A 16,483-nucleotide genomic window follows, 5' to 3' on the forward strand; every position below is an offset into this window, starting at 1 on the left:
CCAGGCATTGAGCCGGAAAGTCCCCAGGACCCTCCGAATCCTGGACTAGTGACCTCGTAGATTCTGCAAACTCCAGATCCAATAGTGGGTCAGGGTTCGGATTTCAGCCCGCCCACCCACCACAGGCAATATTCCCCAAGCAACTCAGGTCCTCCAGACGTACGTGACCTAATGTACGTACGACAGCAACCTCTGGAAATGGTCCATCACTTCTGGGACAGGTTCCTCGTTAAAAACAAGATTGAAGATTGATGAAACGACGACGCGATTTCAGTTTTTTGCCGCAACTGTACGGATGAGGGAATCCTCAATGCCCTCAACCACCGCCGCATATAGCACTTTGCAGGTTTTGGACACATAGTATAGAAGTACTGCGCAATGGAAAGCGCCTAGAATGCCAAACAGCCCGATGGAATCCTCCCGCCTTTAAGTAGCCCACCGGACGGGAAAAAAGGATGCACCCTTACGGGGCATCCGATCACCATCTCATTGACAAGAGAATCAAATCCTCCACGGGACATAGAACCGTCCTTGACGAACTGCTCGACAAGCCCTATCAGATACACACTACGCCGAATACCGAACCAACACATAGCCTTCGGGCATGTTGGGTACTCCGGCAAGTGGCTAAGAGCGGCGGAGCCATCCTCACCAACACTACCCCGGAGAAGCACTCTTGGGAGGATGAGGACCTCAATGTCTATACAGTCTTCGAGACCTTTTCTTCAAATAATCGGCATAAAAGGGCGCTCCGTGACCTCGCCGAAGTCAACCAGGTAGCCAAAATAAATCCTTGGAATGATACGGCAATAACTTTTACTGCTGACGATAAACCAAGGGCCAGATCAGTCCAAGCACCAGCCGCCTTGGTCTTAAACCCAATTTTGGATGGCTTTCGACTCACCAAAGTGCTCATGGACGGCGGCAGCGGAATGAACCTCATCTACGAAGACACGCTCAATAAAATGCAAATGGACAAGAGCCACATCGAGGAAAGTAGCACCACCTTTCGAGGCATTATCCCCAGTCGAGAAGCACGATGCTCGGGGAAAATTAAACCCGACGTAGTATTCAGCACGCCGGAGAACTACAGGTCCGAAGAGTTGCTCATCCACATGGCACCTTTCAATAGCGATATCACGCCTTGTTGGGGCGAGATGCCTTCACATGCTTTCAAGCCATACCCCTTTACGGGTACATGAAGCTCAAAATGCCAGGGCCTGATATGTCTCCAATGTATCTATAATTTTGGATTGTTCCATGCTATTACATTATCCGTTTTGGGTGTTTAATGGGCTTTATTATACACTTCTATATTATTTTTTGGACTAACCTACTAACCCAAGGCCCTATGCAAATTGCTATTTTTTTGCCTATTTCAGTGTTTCGCAGAAAAGGAATATCAAACGGAATCCAAACGGAATGAAAACTTCGGGAGAGTTATTTTTGGAACAAACATGATCCAGGGGACTTGGAGTGGACATCAAGAAAGAAATGAGGGAGCCACGAGGCAGGGAGGCACGCTTGCCCTCCTGGGCGCGCCCCCCACCCTCGTGGGCCCCTCACAGCTCCACCGACCTACTTCTTCCTCATATATATATATATACCTCAAAAACATCCAAGAGCACCACGAAACCCTATTTCGACCGCCGCAACCTTCTGTACCCAAGAGATCCCATCTTGGGGCCTTTTCTGGAGCTCCGCCGGAGGGGGAATCGATCATGGAGGGCTTCTACATCAACACCATAGCCTCTCCGATGATGTGTGAGTAGTTTACCACAGACCTTCAAGCCCATAGTTATTAGCTAGATGGCTTCTTCTCTCTCATTAGATCTCAATACAAAGTTCTCCTCGATCTTCTTGGAGATCTATTCGATGTAACTCTTTTTGCGGTGTGTTTGTCGAGATCCGATGAATTGTGGCTTTATGATCAAGTTTATCTATGAATAATATTTGATTCTTCTCTGAAATCTTTTATGTATGATTAGTTATCTTCGCAATTCTCTTCGAACTATCAGTTTGATTTGGCCTACTAGATTGATCTTTCTTGCAATGGGAAAAGTGCTTAGCTTTGGGTTCAATCTTGCGGTGACCTTTCCCAGTGACAGCAGGGGCAGCAAGGCACATATTATATTGTTTCCATCGAGGATAAAAAGATGGGGTTTATATTATATTGCTTGAGTCCCTTTACATCATGTCATCTTGCCTAATGTGTTACTCTGTTCTTATGAACTTAATACTCTAGATGCATGCTGGATAGTGGTCGATGTGTGGAGTAATAGTAGTAGATGCAAAATCATTTCGGTCTACTTGTCGCGGACGTGATGCGTATATACATGATCATGCCTAGATATTCTCATAATTATGCACTTTTCTATCAATTGCTCGACAGTAATTTGTTCACCCACCGTAATACTTATGCTATCTTGAGAGAAGCCACTAGTGAAACCTATGGCCCCCGGGTCTATCTTCTATCATATAAGTTTCCAATCTATTTTATTTCACAATCTTTACTTTCCATCTATATCATAAAAATACCAAAAATATTTATTTATCTTATTATCTCTATCAGATCTCACTCTCGTAAGTGACCGTGAAGGGATTGACAACCCCTTTATCGCGTTGGTTGCGAGGTTCTTATTTGTTGGTGCAGGTATGAGGGACTTGCGTGTAGTCTCCTACTGGATTGATATATTGGTTCTCAAAAACTAAGGGAAATACTTACGCTACTTTGCTGCATAACCCTTTCCTCTTCAAGGGAAAACCAACGCAGTGCTCAAGAGGTAGCAAGAAGGATTTCTGTCGTCGTTGACGGGGAGATCTACGCACAAGTCAACACATACCAAGTACCTGTCATAAACTCTTATCCCTCGCATTTTCTTTATTTGCCATTTGCCTCTCGTTTTCCTCTCCCCCACTTCACCCTTGCCGTTTTATTCGCACTCTTTTCCGTTCACCTCTTTTTCGCCTGCTTCTTGTGTGCTTATGTGTTGGATTGTTTGTCATGATGGCTCAAGATAATACTAAATTATGTGACTTTTCCAATACCAACAATAATGATTTTATTAGCACTCCGGTTGCTCCCAATACCGATGCTGAATCTTGTGAAATTAATACTGCTTTGCTAAATCTTGTCATGAAAGATCCATTTTCCGGCCTTCCTAGTGAAGATGCCGCTACCCATCTAAAAACCTTTGTTGATTTGTGTGATATGCAAAATAAGAAAGATGTGGATAATGATATTGCTAAATTGAAGGTATTTCCATTTTCTCTTAGAGATTATGCTAAAACTTGGATCTCTTCTTTGCCTAAAAATAGTATTGATTCATGGAATAAGTGCAAAGTTGCTTTTATCTCTTAAGTATTTTCCTCCCGCTAAAATCATCTCTCTTAGGAACGATATTATGAATTTTAAGAAACTTGATCATGATCATGTTGCACAAGCTTGGGAAAGGATGAAATTAATGATACGTAATTGCCCTACACATGGTTTGAATTTGTGGATGATTATACAAAAAAATTATGCCGGATTGAATTTTGCTTCTAGAAATCTTTTAGATTCGGCCGCGGGAGGCACTTTTATGGAAATCACTTTAAGAGAAGCTACTAAACTCCTAGACAATATTATGGTTAATTATTCTCAATGGCACACCGAAAGATCCACTAGTAAAAAGTTCATGCGATTGAAGAGATTAATGTTTTGAGTGGAAAGATGGATGAACTTATGAAATTGTTTGCTAATAGAAGTGTTTCTTCTGATCCTAATGATATGCCTTTGTCCACTTTGATTGAGAATAATAATGAATCTATGCATGTGAATTTTATTGGTAGGAAATTTTTTGGTAACAACGCGTATAGAGGAAACTTTAATTCTAGGCCGTTTCCTAGTAATTCCTCTAATAATTATGGTAATTCCTACAACAACTCTTATGGAAATTTTAACAAGATGCCCTCTGATTTTGAGACTAGTGTTAAAGAATTTATGAGTTCGCAAAAGAATTTCAATGCTTTGGTTGAAGAAAAATTGCTTAAGATTGATGAGTTGGCTAGGAACGTGGATAGAATTTCTCTTGATGTTGATTCTTTGAAACCTAGATCTATTCCACCTAAGCATGACATCATTGACTCTCTCAAAGCCATGAGAATTTCCATTGATGAGTGCAAAGAAAGAACCGCTAGGATATGTGCTAAAAAAGATTGCTTTGTGAAAGTGTGTTCTTCTAGTTTTCATGATAATAATGATGAAGATCTAAAAGTGATTGATGTGACTCCTATTAAATCTTTTTTTTGCAATATGAATCTTGGAGATGAGTCAACTTTAGTTAAAAGGTGTCCCAAGGATTCGGGGTTTTTAGATCTTGATGCAAAAATTAATAAAAGTGGGATTGGAGAGGTCAAAACTTTACATAGCAATGAACCCACTATTCTGGATTTCAAGGAATTTAATTATGATAATTGCTATTTGATAGATTGTATTTCCTTGTTGCAATCCATGCAAAATTCTCCGCATGCTTATGATCAAAATAAAGCTTTTACCAAACATATCGTTGATGCTTTAATGCAATCTTATGAAGAAAAGCTTGAATTGGAAGTTTCTATTCCTAGAAAACTTCATGATGAATGGGAGCCTACTATTAAAATTTAAATTAAAGATCATGAATGCTATGCTCTATGTCATTTGGGTGCTAGCGTTTCCATGATTCCAAAAACCTTGTGTGATGTGTTAGGTTTCCGTGAATTTGATGATTGTTCTTTAAATTTGCACCTCACAGATTCCACTATTAAGAAACCTATGGGAATAATTAATGATGTTCTTATTGTTTCAAATAGGAATTATGTGCCTTTAGATTTCATTGTTCTTGATATTGATTGCAATCCTACATTTCCCATTTTTCTGGGTAGACCTTTCCTTAGAATGATTGGTGCAATTATTGATATGAAAGAAGGGAATACTAGATTCCAATTTACGTTAAGGAAAGGCATGGAACACTTTCCTAGAAAGAAAATTAAATTACCTTATGAATCTATTATGAGATCCACTTATGGATTGCATACCAAAGATGATAATACCTAGATCTATTCTTGCTTTTATGCCTAGCTAGGGGCGTTAAACGATAGCGCTTGTTGGGAGGCAGCCCAATTTTATTTTTGTTCCTTGATTTTGGTTCTGTTTAGTAATAAATAATTCATCTAGACTCTGTTTAGATGTGGTTTTATGCTTTTAATTAGTGTTTGTGCCAAGTAGAACCTTTGGGAAGACTTGGGGAAAGTCTTTGCGATCTTGCTGTAAAAATAGAAACTTTAGCGCTCACAAGATTTGCTGCCATTTTTGACAGGAGAGTGAGATTACATTGATTATTTTTGAATATGATTAATAGATAAATTCCTCTCGTCCAGCAATTTTTTTCAGAATTTTGGTGTTACAGAAGTATTCGAAACCTACAGATTACTACAGAATGTTCTGTTTTTGACAGATTTTGTTTTCGTGTGTTGTTTGCTTATTTTGATGAATCTATGCCTAGTATCGGAGGGTATGAACCATAGAGAAGTTGGAATACAGTAGGTTTAATACCAATATAAATAAAGAATGAGTTCATTACTGTACCTTAAGTGCGGGTTTGTTTTCTTATACTGACGGAGCTCATGAGATTTCTTTTGAGTTTTGTGTTGTGAAGTTTTCAAGTTTTGGGTAAAGATTTGACGGATTATCAAATAAGGAGTGGCAAGAGCCTAAGATTGGGGATTCCGAAGGAACCCCATGGTAAAATTCAAGGACAACTAAAAGCCTAAGCTTGAGGATGCCCCGGAAGTCATCCCCTCATTCGTCTTCATCCATCGGTAACTTTACTTGAGGCTATATTTTTATTCACCACATGATATGTGTTTTGCTTGGAGTGTCTTGTATGATTTGAGTCTTTGCTTTTTAGTTTGCCACAATCATCCTTGCTGTACACACCTTTTGGGAGAGGCACACATGAATCAGAATTTATTAGAATACTCTATGTGATTCACTTATATCTTTTGAGCTAGATAATTTTGCTCTAGTGCTTCACTTGTATCTTTTTAGAGCACAGTGGTGGTTTCATTTTATAGAAATTATTGATCTCTCATTATTCACTTATATTAATTTGAGATTCCTTTAGAACAGCATGGTAATTTGCTTTGGTTATGAAATTAGTCCTAATATGATAGGCATCCAAGATCGGTATAATAAAAACTTTCATAAAAAGTGCATTGAATACTAGGAGAAGTTTGATACTTGATAATTGTTTTGAGATATAAAGATGGTGATATTAGAGTTGTGGTAGTTGAGTAGTTGTGAATTTGAGAAATACTTGTGTCGAAGTTTGCAAGTCCCGTAGCATGCACGTATGGTAACCGTTGTGTAACAAATTTGAAACATGAGGTGTTCTTTGATTGTCTTCCTTATGAGTGGCAGTCAGGGACGAGCGATGGTCTTTTCCTACCAATCTATCCCCCTAGGAGCATGCACTTAATGCTTGGTTTTTGATGACTTGTATATTTTTGCAATAAGTATGTGAGTTCTTTATGACTAATGTTGAGTCCATGGATTATACGCACTCTCACCTTTCCATCGTTGCTAGACTCTTCGGTACTGTGCATTACCCTTTCTCACCTTGAGAGTTGGTGCAAACTTCGCCGGTGCATCCAAACCCCGTGATATGATACGCTCTGTCACACATAAACCTCCTTATATCTTCCTCAAAACAGTCACCATACCTACCTATTATGGCATTTCCATAGCCATTCCGAGATATATTGCCATGCAACTTTCCACGGTTTCATTTATGACACGTTTCATCATTGTCATATTGCCTTGCATGATCATGTAGTTGACATCGTATTTGTGGCGAATCCACCATGCATAATTTATCATACATGTCACTCTTGACTCATTGCCCTTCCCGGTACACCGCCGGAGGCATTTATATAGAGTCATATTTTGTTCTAGTACCGATTTGTAATCATTGAGTTGTAAATAAATAGAAGTGTGATGATCATCATTAATAGAGTCCCAAATAAAAAAAGAGAAAGGCCAAATAAAAAAGGCCCAAAAAAAGAAAAAGAAAAAATAGGAGAAAAAAAAGAAAGAAATAAAAAGGGACAACACTACTACCCCTTTTTCCACACTTGTGATTCAAAGTAGCACCATGATCTTTATGATAGAGAGTCTCTTGTTTTGTCACTTTCATATACTAGTGGGAATTTTTCAATATAAACTTGGCTTATATATTCTAACAATCAGCTTTCTCAAATGCCCTAGGTCTTCGTGAGTGTCGGTGTCAAAACCGGCGGATCTCGGGTAGGGGGTCCCGAACTGTGCGTCTAAGGCGGATGGTAACAGGAGGCAGGGGACAGGATGTTTCACCCAGGTTCGGGCTCTCTTGATGGAGGTAAAACCCTACGTCCTGGTTTATTAATATCGATGATATGGGTAGTACAAGAGTAGATCTACCACGAGATCAGAGAGGCTAAACCCTAGAAGCTAGCCTATGGTATGATTGGATGTTGTCCTACGGACTAAAACCCTCCAGTTTATATAGACACCGGAGAGGGTTAGGGTTACACAAGGTCGGTTACAAAGGAGGAGATACACATATCCGTATTGCCTAGCTTGCCTTCCACGCCAAGTAGAGTCTCATGTGGACACGAGACGAAGTCTTCAATCTTGTATCTTCATAGTCTAACAGTCCGGCCAAAGGATATAGTCCGGCTCTCCGGAGACCCCCTAATCCAGAACTCCCTCAGTAGCCCCTGAACCAGGCTTTCAATGACGATTAGTCCGGCGTGCAGTATTGTCTTCGATATTGCAAGGCAGGTTCCTCCTCTGAATACACCACGGAAGAATTTGAATACAAGGATAGTGTCCAACCCTGCAAAATAAGTTCCACATACCACCGCAGAGAGGATAATATTTCCACAAATCTAATTTGCTGACTTGTTTTGGCAACACGACATTATGTCACGGCCCGGTGATTATTAGAACCATTTCCTTTAACTAGCCCCGCACATAACGCGAGGCAGTTTTTTGACACGTCTCGTCAGAGCAGAGATCGTGTCCCCTTATCACGGGATTCTCATCAATACGGGTGTGGGTAACCCAACCGCGCCATTGATTATGGCACTTGGGGGATAAGCGAGTTTTACCAGGCTAGTGGGGGCGCATAGTTTCAGTTGCCCATATAAAGGGATAAGGTTTAACCTTTTGTCTACCCACGCCTTCTTCCTCCTTGCTCATCCACTCGTGCGCACTCGAGCACCAACGCCCAAGCCCACATGTTTCCTCTCAATCTTCTCCAAACATGTCCGGAGTAGGGGGCAAATGGATGGCTTCCTCCGTTACGGAAGGGGCACATCAAAAAGCTGCGCGGTGCCGGATGCTTAGCCGCGAATATCGCGCATCGGTTGCCCGCTGCGGAGCAGATCGTCCCTACCCCGGAACCTCATGAGAGGGTAGTTTTCCACCACCACTTCCTCCGCGGATTGGGGTTTCCCCTTCATCCATTCATCCGTGGTCTCATGTTCTACTACAGGCTGGACTTTCATGATCTGGCCCCGAACTTTATCCTCAACATTTCGGCGTTCATCGTCGTCTATGAGGCTTTCCTCCGCATCCGGCCTCACTTCGGCCTGTGGCTGAAGACCTTCAATATCAAGCCGAAGGTGGTGGGAGGCCAACAAGCGGAATGCGGCGAAGCCATGGTGGGCAAGATACCCAATGTTATATGGCTTGAAGGCTCCTTCGTGGAGACCATAAAGGGGTGGCAATCGGCGTTGTTCTACATCACCGAGCCGCGCGACTCCAACTGGGTGGCTGCCCCCGAGTTTCGATCCGGATTCCCCACACGGCTCACTTCCTGGAAAGAGAAGGCTTATCGTGGGGTTCATCGGTGGAGCTGGAAGGACTCCAGAAATGTATCCTGAACATGGCAAGCAAGAAACTCAAGCTTGTCAACATAGTCCAGGTCATGCTCATCCGCCGGATCCTCCCGTGTAAACAACAGGATTTTACCTTGTGGGAGTTCGATCCAACCCGGCACCAAACTCTGAGTGAGCTCTTTGACACGATGCACAAGGACGTCTGGAGGGTTCTTTTCAATGGCGCCGAGGTCCCTCCCTCTCTTACAGAGGACCAAGGGCTAAGCGCGAAGCGCCGAGCGCATTCGGTGAGTTCTATACATCCGGTAGGATTTTTACTTTCCTTTGCTTAACCATGTGTGGGGTCTGAGTCTCCACGCCTTTGACAGGACTGGGTGGAGACGTCGGGGCAGATTAACTGTCCGGCCCCTCTGCCCGAAGACACTGCGAACGCTCTCCTGACGGAGATGCTCACTCCGGCTCCTTACAAGGTGCCGGAGAAGACCAAGAAGGCCAAGGGAACCCGGAAGAGTTCCCGGCGCCAGGTGATATTGTACTAATTGTTCGATAACTCCGTGACGCACTCCTCCCCCGAAGATGAGGAGGAGGATGAAGATGCTCCCCCTCCAGTCGGGGGATACAAGAAAAGGAAGGCCGCCCCAACTGGGGAGGCCGAAGGGTCCAAGAAGGGAAGGACTCTCCTTCCGGACTATTCTGCCACCGCCGCCGAAGGCGAAGACGAGTGGCTGCTCAGGGCCAAGCCCCTGGCGAAGTCGTAAGTATTAAGATACCAGAGTAACTCATAGTATTCTTTTGTCGCATTGCTTCCCCAAATGCTGAATTGTGATTATGTAGACCGCCCCGAGCCCGTATCGATGTATCTTCATCGGACGACTCCCTGGGCTCGTCGGATATGGATAGCGATCCACTTCCGACCGCCACCTCCCCTGCCCTATGGACAACGCCGAGGTGTTGTCTCAAGAGGCACTGGGTCGAGGGGAGACAATCCCGGAGGCGCCTCAAAGCGACCTTCCGGACTCCGGGAGTAGGGGGACAAGGCCCCTGAGGGCTCCGAGTTCGGCCCTTAGCCGAACACCGCACCGGAACCTCCAGTGGTTCCGGACTCGGGCAGGCGGCCTCCTTCCAAGAGGGGAAAGACGCCTGCGCCGGTGACCTCTGTCCATCCAGAGGCGCCGAACAGTCTGCTGGAAGTGCTTCGCAGCACTTCCATCGACGAGGAGCACCGTACTATTATGAGTGTGGTGGTCCAGAAGGTTCAGTCCGCCAAGAGCGGACTGACTGAAGCCTGTGCCAGCCTTCTAACAGTCTTTGAGGTAAGTGTTTAATATATAGCAAAAATATTACCGCATAGACAGTAGCCCCTGATGCTCTGTTCGGTGTTCGCAAAGAAAAGCTGGACAGAGGATCAAACAATATCGCAGGAGTCTAATATAAGTATGTCAATATGCATATGCAGGCTTCGCTGCTGGCATCTGCCGCACTGACTGCGGAGGTCGCCGTACTGAAGCAGGACCTTAAAGGGTCCCAGGACGAGCTCGGTCTTGCCAAGAGCCAACTCGAGGAGAACAAAGGTAAGTAGTACCTAGTCTATGGATATGTATAAAAAGAATGCGATTTCAAAATGACAGGATCATCATGAATTTGCCAGGGGCCACGGCCGAAGTGGAGACCCTAAAGCAAGCATTGTTCGAGGCCGAAAACAAAGCGACCAAGGAGCGCACCGAGCGAGAAAAGCAGGAGGCGCGGATGGGCGAGGTGCAACAAGAGCTCCAAGCTCTCGTGACGAAGCACGAGGTGTTGGAGCTTGACTCGAAGACGCGGGAGTCTGAGCTTGCCGCGGCCCTTGAGAGCGTGAAGAATGCCAAGGTCGAAGCCCAAAGGGCCCTCCAGGAGATTGATGCGATGAAGAAGATAGCGGCGGGTAAGGCATTCTATATGCAAAGCAAGCATGTGAAAGTAAATTACTGATTACTTACCCGAATCCGGAGCTCTCCAGGAGCATTCGCAGATTTACCCCGCAGCGTGTCCGATGCCGCACAATTTTACCAGGCCAAGGAGGGAAGTTCAATGGAGAAGCTGTTCTGGTCTCAGTATAGTGGGACCGAACACCCGGTGCCAATGAGCGACCACCTAAAGTAGTTGGTCGAGCTACACAAGGCGGCCGAACAGGCCATGAAGGGCTTTATAGTCCGGCTGTGGCCTGGCGACGCCCTTCCGAACAGCTACTTCGGCCTGGTGAGGCGGCTTGTGGATGCCTGCCCGCGGCTGGAGGTCGTCAAGCGATCCGTCTACATTGAAGGTGCACGCCGGGCTTTCGCCCGTGTGAAGTTGCAATGGGTCAAGCTAGACGCCGTGAAGCTGATCAAGGAAGGGCTGCCGGAGGGCAAGGAGCATCGCCACCCCGAGATGTACTACGAGGGTGTTCTGAAGGGTGCCCGTCTCATAGCGGACGAGTGCACGAAAGATGTAATATTTGAGTGAAACTTGCTCGTGTGATCCTGTATTTATGAAAACTTGTTCATATGCGCTATGCAATGCTTATTTGAATTTAAAATATTACCTTCTGTTTGGCTGTTTATCCAATCTGAGAGATGGCTAGTCCTCGGCTTCTGCCCCCATGCCGCGAGTGCTGGGGTGTTCGGGATAAACCTGAGCAATCTTGTTCCCATTTCTGGGTCCTTCAAGGGAGGTGCTCAGCACAGCGAACAAGGCAACTGGACAAATAATGCTTTATCACTCTCACTTAGCCATAGAATTCTATAATTTTGAATTTCGGCGAAGCCCCTGGTATTCGGAAGGCCGAATTCGGGGCGCGATACACGCCTTTAAGCCGGACAGGACCGGCTTCTCGCTCTAAGCGGCATAAGTCTTTAGGGACTCGAAACCTAGCCGAACAGCGACCAATCTGAGGTGCTTAGTCCAGCAGAACCGGGGCACAATCGCAGTAGTTCTCCTAGCACTACCTTAGCCGATAGAGCGGAACGTAAGGTACCAAAACATAGGAGCCAGGCAAACCCAACATTTGACCAAAGACATGATTCGGAGCTGATGCATATAATGCTATAAGTTCGGGGTGCCACACTTGTGAAAGTGTTCGGACTTTTCACACCATATTGTGGGGTACGTAAGCCCCTGGTGTATTGGTCGTACCAAAGTGTACGATTGCAAGGCGTCATTAATGAACACACATATATATATAACAAGAATGCAATAATAGTTGTAATGTTATGCATTGTTTATTCAAAAAGGTGCGTTAAAGCAGAATGATACAGATAGTGCGATAAGCAAAAAGTAGGTCTATGTCCCTTCCAAGGGCAAGCTGAGGAATAGTATTAAAGAAAATATTTTGCTCGTTATCGTAATCCACCTGGGAATTCTGTGGTGTGACGTAGCTTTCTGCCTCCTTGGTTTCTGCATCATGTGTTCGGCAATCATGCTGCCGGACAGGGTTTCCAGAGATTAAGGTCCTGAAAAAGAGAAAAACAACAAAGAGGGAAGCCCCTAGTGCGGTTTAAGCCATGTCTTGGGGCGTTCCCATGGTATTTTTAATGCGTAATTATGTACGCATGGCATGGATTTCGCCGTTTGGATGGAACCGGGGTGGGGGCGCATTGCTACGCGAGCTCAGATCGTGCCAGGCAGTCTAGTTGTCGATTACTCTTGAGCGCGCTTGAAGGTGTCCGGTTCTTGAAACGCCGAACTGGTGGATTGCCTTGAGAGGCTGCTTTGCACTTCTGCTGCGAGGGCCGCAGTGTGCTCCTCCGTTCGGAGAGAGTGCTGTGTGTTTCCATTAACTGTAATAACCCCACGAGGTCCTGACATCTTGAGCTTGAGGTATGCATAATGCGGTACCGCATTGAATCTCGCAAATGCGGTTTGCCCGAGCATTGCATGATAACCACTGCGGAATGGGACTATATCGAAGATTAATTCTTCGCTTCGGAAGTTATCCGGGGATCTGAAGACCACTTCTAGTGTAATTGAGCCTGTGCAATGGGCCTCTACGCCTGGAATACCGCCTTTAAAGGTCGTTTTGTGGGTTTGATCCTTGAGGGGTCTATACCCATTTTGCACACTGTGTCCTGATAAAGCAGGTTCAGGATGCTGCCGCCATCCATAAGGACTCGAGTGAGGTGGAATCCCTCAATGATTGGTTCTAGGACCAGTGCGGTGAATCCGCCATGACGGATACTAGTGGGGTGGTCCCTGCGATCGAAGGTGATCGGATAGGAGGACCATGGCTTGAACTTTGGGGCGACTAGCTCCAACGCATATACGTCTTTGAGCGCACGCTTCCGCTCCCTCTTGGGGATGTGGGTTGCGTATATCATGTTCACCGTCCGCACTTGTGGGGGGAACCTCTTTTGTCCTCCGGTGTTCGGCTGCCGGGGCTCTTCCTCGTCATCGCTACATGGCCCCTTATCTTTGTCTTTGGCAATTAACTTGCCGGCCTGCTTGAACACCCAACAATCCTTGTTGGTGTGGTTGGCTGGCTTGTTGGGGGTGCCGTGTATTTGACACGAGCGATCGAGTATATGGTCCAAACTGCACGGGCCCGGAGTGCTTCTCTTGAATGGCTTTTTCTGCTGACCGGGTTTAGAGCCTTTGAATCCGGCATTGACTGTCGTATCTTCAGTATTATTGCTATTAATGCGGCGCTTATGTTTGTTGCGACGTGACCAACTATTGCCGTCCTTGGTATCCGAAGTACCATGGTTCTTTGACATATTGTTACTGCGAGCCAGCCACTCGCACAAAAGCGGGTCATGAGTGTTGATTGGGCTGCCATAGATTTTGACTTTTCCTGACCAAGGTGCCGGGCTAGCCACTCGTCGCGGATGTTGTGTTTGAAAGCTGCTAGGGCCTTTGCATCCGGACAGTCGACGATTTGATTTTTCTTTGTTAGGAACCGAGTCCAGAATTGCCTGGCCGATTCTTCTGGCTGCTGAATTATGTGGCTCAAGTCATCGGCGTCTGGTGGTCGCACATAAGTGCCCTGAAAGTTGTCGAGGAATGCGGCTTCCAGATCTTCCCAACAACTAGTGGACTCTGCTGGCAAGCTGTTAAGCCAATGCCGCGCTGGTCCTTTGAGCTTTAGTGGGAGGTATTTGATGGCGTGTAAGTCATCACCGCGGGCCATGTGGATGAGGAGGAGGAAATCCTCGATCCATACCGCAGGATCTGTTGTGCCATCGTATGATTCAATATTTTTGGGTTTGAAACCTTCTGGGATTTGATGATCCATTACTTCGTCTATGAAGCATAAGGGGTGTGTGGCGCCTCTGTATTGGGCTATATCATGACGCAGCTCAAATGGGTCTTGCTCGCTGTGTTTGCCCCGGCCGGATTTACTTTTACTATATCCGGCGTGACGTTTATCGTCTCGCATAGTGGCGCGCCCTTGTGATCCGTAGATCGATCTTGCATGTTTTGCTTTGTCCTCCAATACGTCTCGCAGATCTGGCGTGTTTCCCCATGCTTTTTTATTTGAATGGCGTCGGGGTGCAGCTGAGCTTTTGGCTGGAGTGCCTCTCTATCACGGCGACGAGGTGGCTGATCAGCCGCGTCATACACTTCTTCCTCCAGTCGAGGTAGCAACCTGCATTTTGGGTAACTCTTGGAGGGGCGCTCGAGTTTATATTCCTCGGCCGCGAGGACTTCAGTCCATCTGTCAGCTAGCAGATCTTGATCAGCTTGAAGCTGCTACTGCTTTTTCTTAAGGCTATTTGCCGTGGCCATAAGTCGGCGCTTGAGTGCTCTTGTTCGACGGGATCCTCTGTCACGGTGAATTCGTCATCGCCGAGGCTTGCCTCCTCTTCAGAGGGGGCATGTAATTATCATCCTCCGCCTCTCCATCTGCTGCTCTCTCAGGAGGGCTGGCTCCTCCATCCCCCTGCTCTAACTCTTGCTGGAGGGGGTTGTTGTTGTTGTCTTCGGTACTATCCGGAGTGTTATTACCTCCTGCGCCGGTATCACCACTTTTGCTTTGGCGGGACTTAGAGCGGCGCCGCTGACGTAGGCGCTTGGGTTGCTTCTTGGAGGGTTCATCCTCCGCCGTCTCATCGCCATTGCCTTCTTTGGGTGTATCCACCATGTATATATCGTATGATGAGGTGGCTGTCCAGTGCCCTGTGGGAAGTGGTTCCTCTTTGTCTCCCGCATCGTCTTCCATACCGTCGATGTATTCGGAGTCGAAGTCGAGCATGTCGGTTAAGTCATCGACAGTGGCTACTAAGTGGGTGGTGGGTGGGCCGCGAATTTCTTCGTCATCCGCATCCTAGTCCTGCCGGACATAGTTCGGCCAGGATCCTCCTGACAAGGAGAGAGACCTTAATGAGTTCAGTACATCGCCGAAGGGCGAGTGCTGAATGATATCCGTGGAGGTAAACTCCATGATCGGCGCCCAGCCAGATTCGATAGGAACGGGCGCAGGAGGTTCAGAGTCCGTGGCTGGAGAAGGATCTGGTAGTTTAACAATACGGCTCTCGTGCAAGGTAAGGTCGATGTTTGGCTCGATCGCCGCTGAGGGTAATGCCTCCATGGAGGGGTCCATCCACCTGTCCATGGACGGCGCACCTGGCTTCGAATTGAGGGTCGGAGCGGCTGCCGGTGCGATCTCCTGAACACTATCTGATGGTAGAGCTAAATCGTACTCATCATGACCGTGTGACACACAAGGCAGAGGCTCGAATCCGTCGAAGATCAAGTCTCCGCGGATATCGGCTGTGTAGTTTAAGCTTCCAAACCTGACCTGGTGGCCAGGGGCGTAATTTTCAATCTACTCCAGATGGCCAATTTGCCCGTAGTGCAAAGCCGCCGAATACAAAAATCTGTCCGGGGAGAAAAGTCTCACCCTGGACTGCATCGCTAACGATGACCGAAGGAGCCATCAAGCCTAACAGCGACGACACAGAGGAACTCTCAATGAAAGCACCAATGTCGGTGTCAAAACCGGCAGATCTCAGGTAGGGGGTCCCAAACTGTGCGTCTAAGGCAGATGGTAACAGGAGGCAGGGGACACGATGTTTTACCCAGGTTCGGGCCCTCTTGATGGAGGTAAAACCCTATGTCCTGCTTGATTGATATTGATGATATGTGTAGTACAAGAGTAGATCTACCGCGAGATCAGAGAGGCTAAACCCTAGAAGCTAGCCTATGGTATGATTTTATGTTGTCCTACGGACTAAAACCCTCTGGTTTATATAGACACCGGAGAGGTTTAGGGTTACACAAGGTCGGTTACAAAGGAGGAGATACACATATCCGTATTGCCTAGCTTGCCTTCCACGCCAAGTAGAGTCTCATCCGGACACGAGACGAAGTCTTCAATCTTGTATCTTCATAGTCTAACAGTCCGGCCAAAGGATATAGTCCGGCTGTCCGGAGACCCCCTAATCCAGGACTCCCTCAGTGAGCAAGCAAGTTGGATGCACACCCACTTAGTTTCTTTTGTTGAGCTTTCATACATTTATAGCTCTAGTGCATCCGTTGCATGGCAATCCCTACTCCTTGCATTGACATCAATTGATGGGCATCTCCCTAGTCCATTGATTAGCCGCGTCGATTTGAGACTTTCTTCTTT

Source organism: Triticum urartu, chromosome 1 (assembly GCF_003073215.2).
Source record: "Triticum urartu cultivar G1812 chromosome 1, Tu2.1, whole genome shotgun sequence".
Lineage (NCBI taxonomy): Eukaryota > Viridiplantae > Streptophyta > Magnoliopsida > Poales > Poaceae > Triticum > Triticum urartu.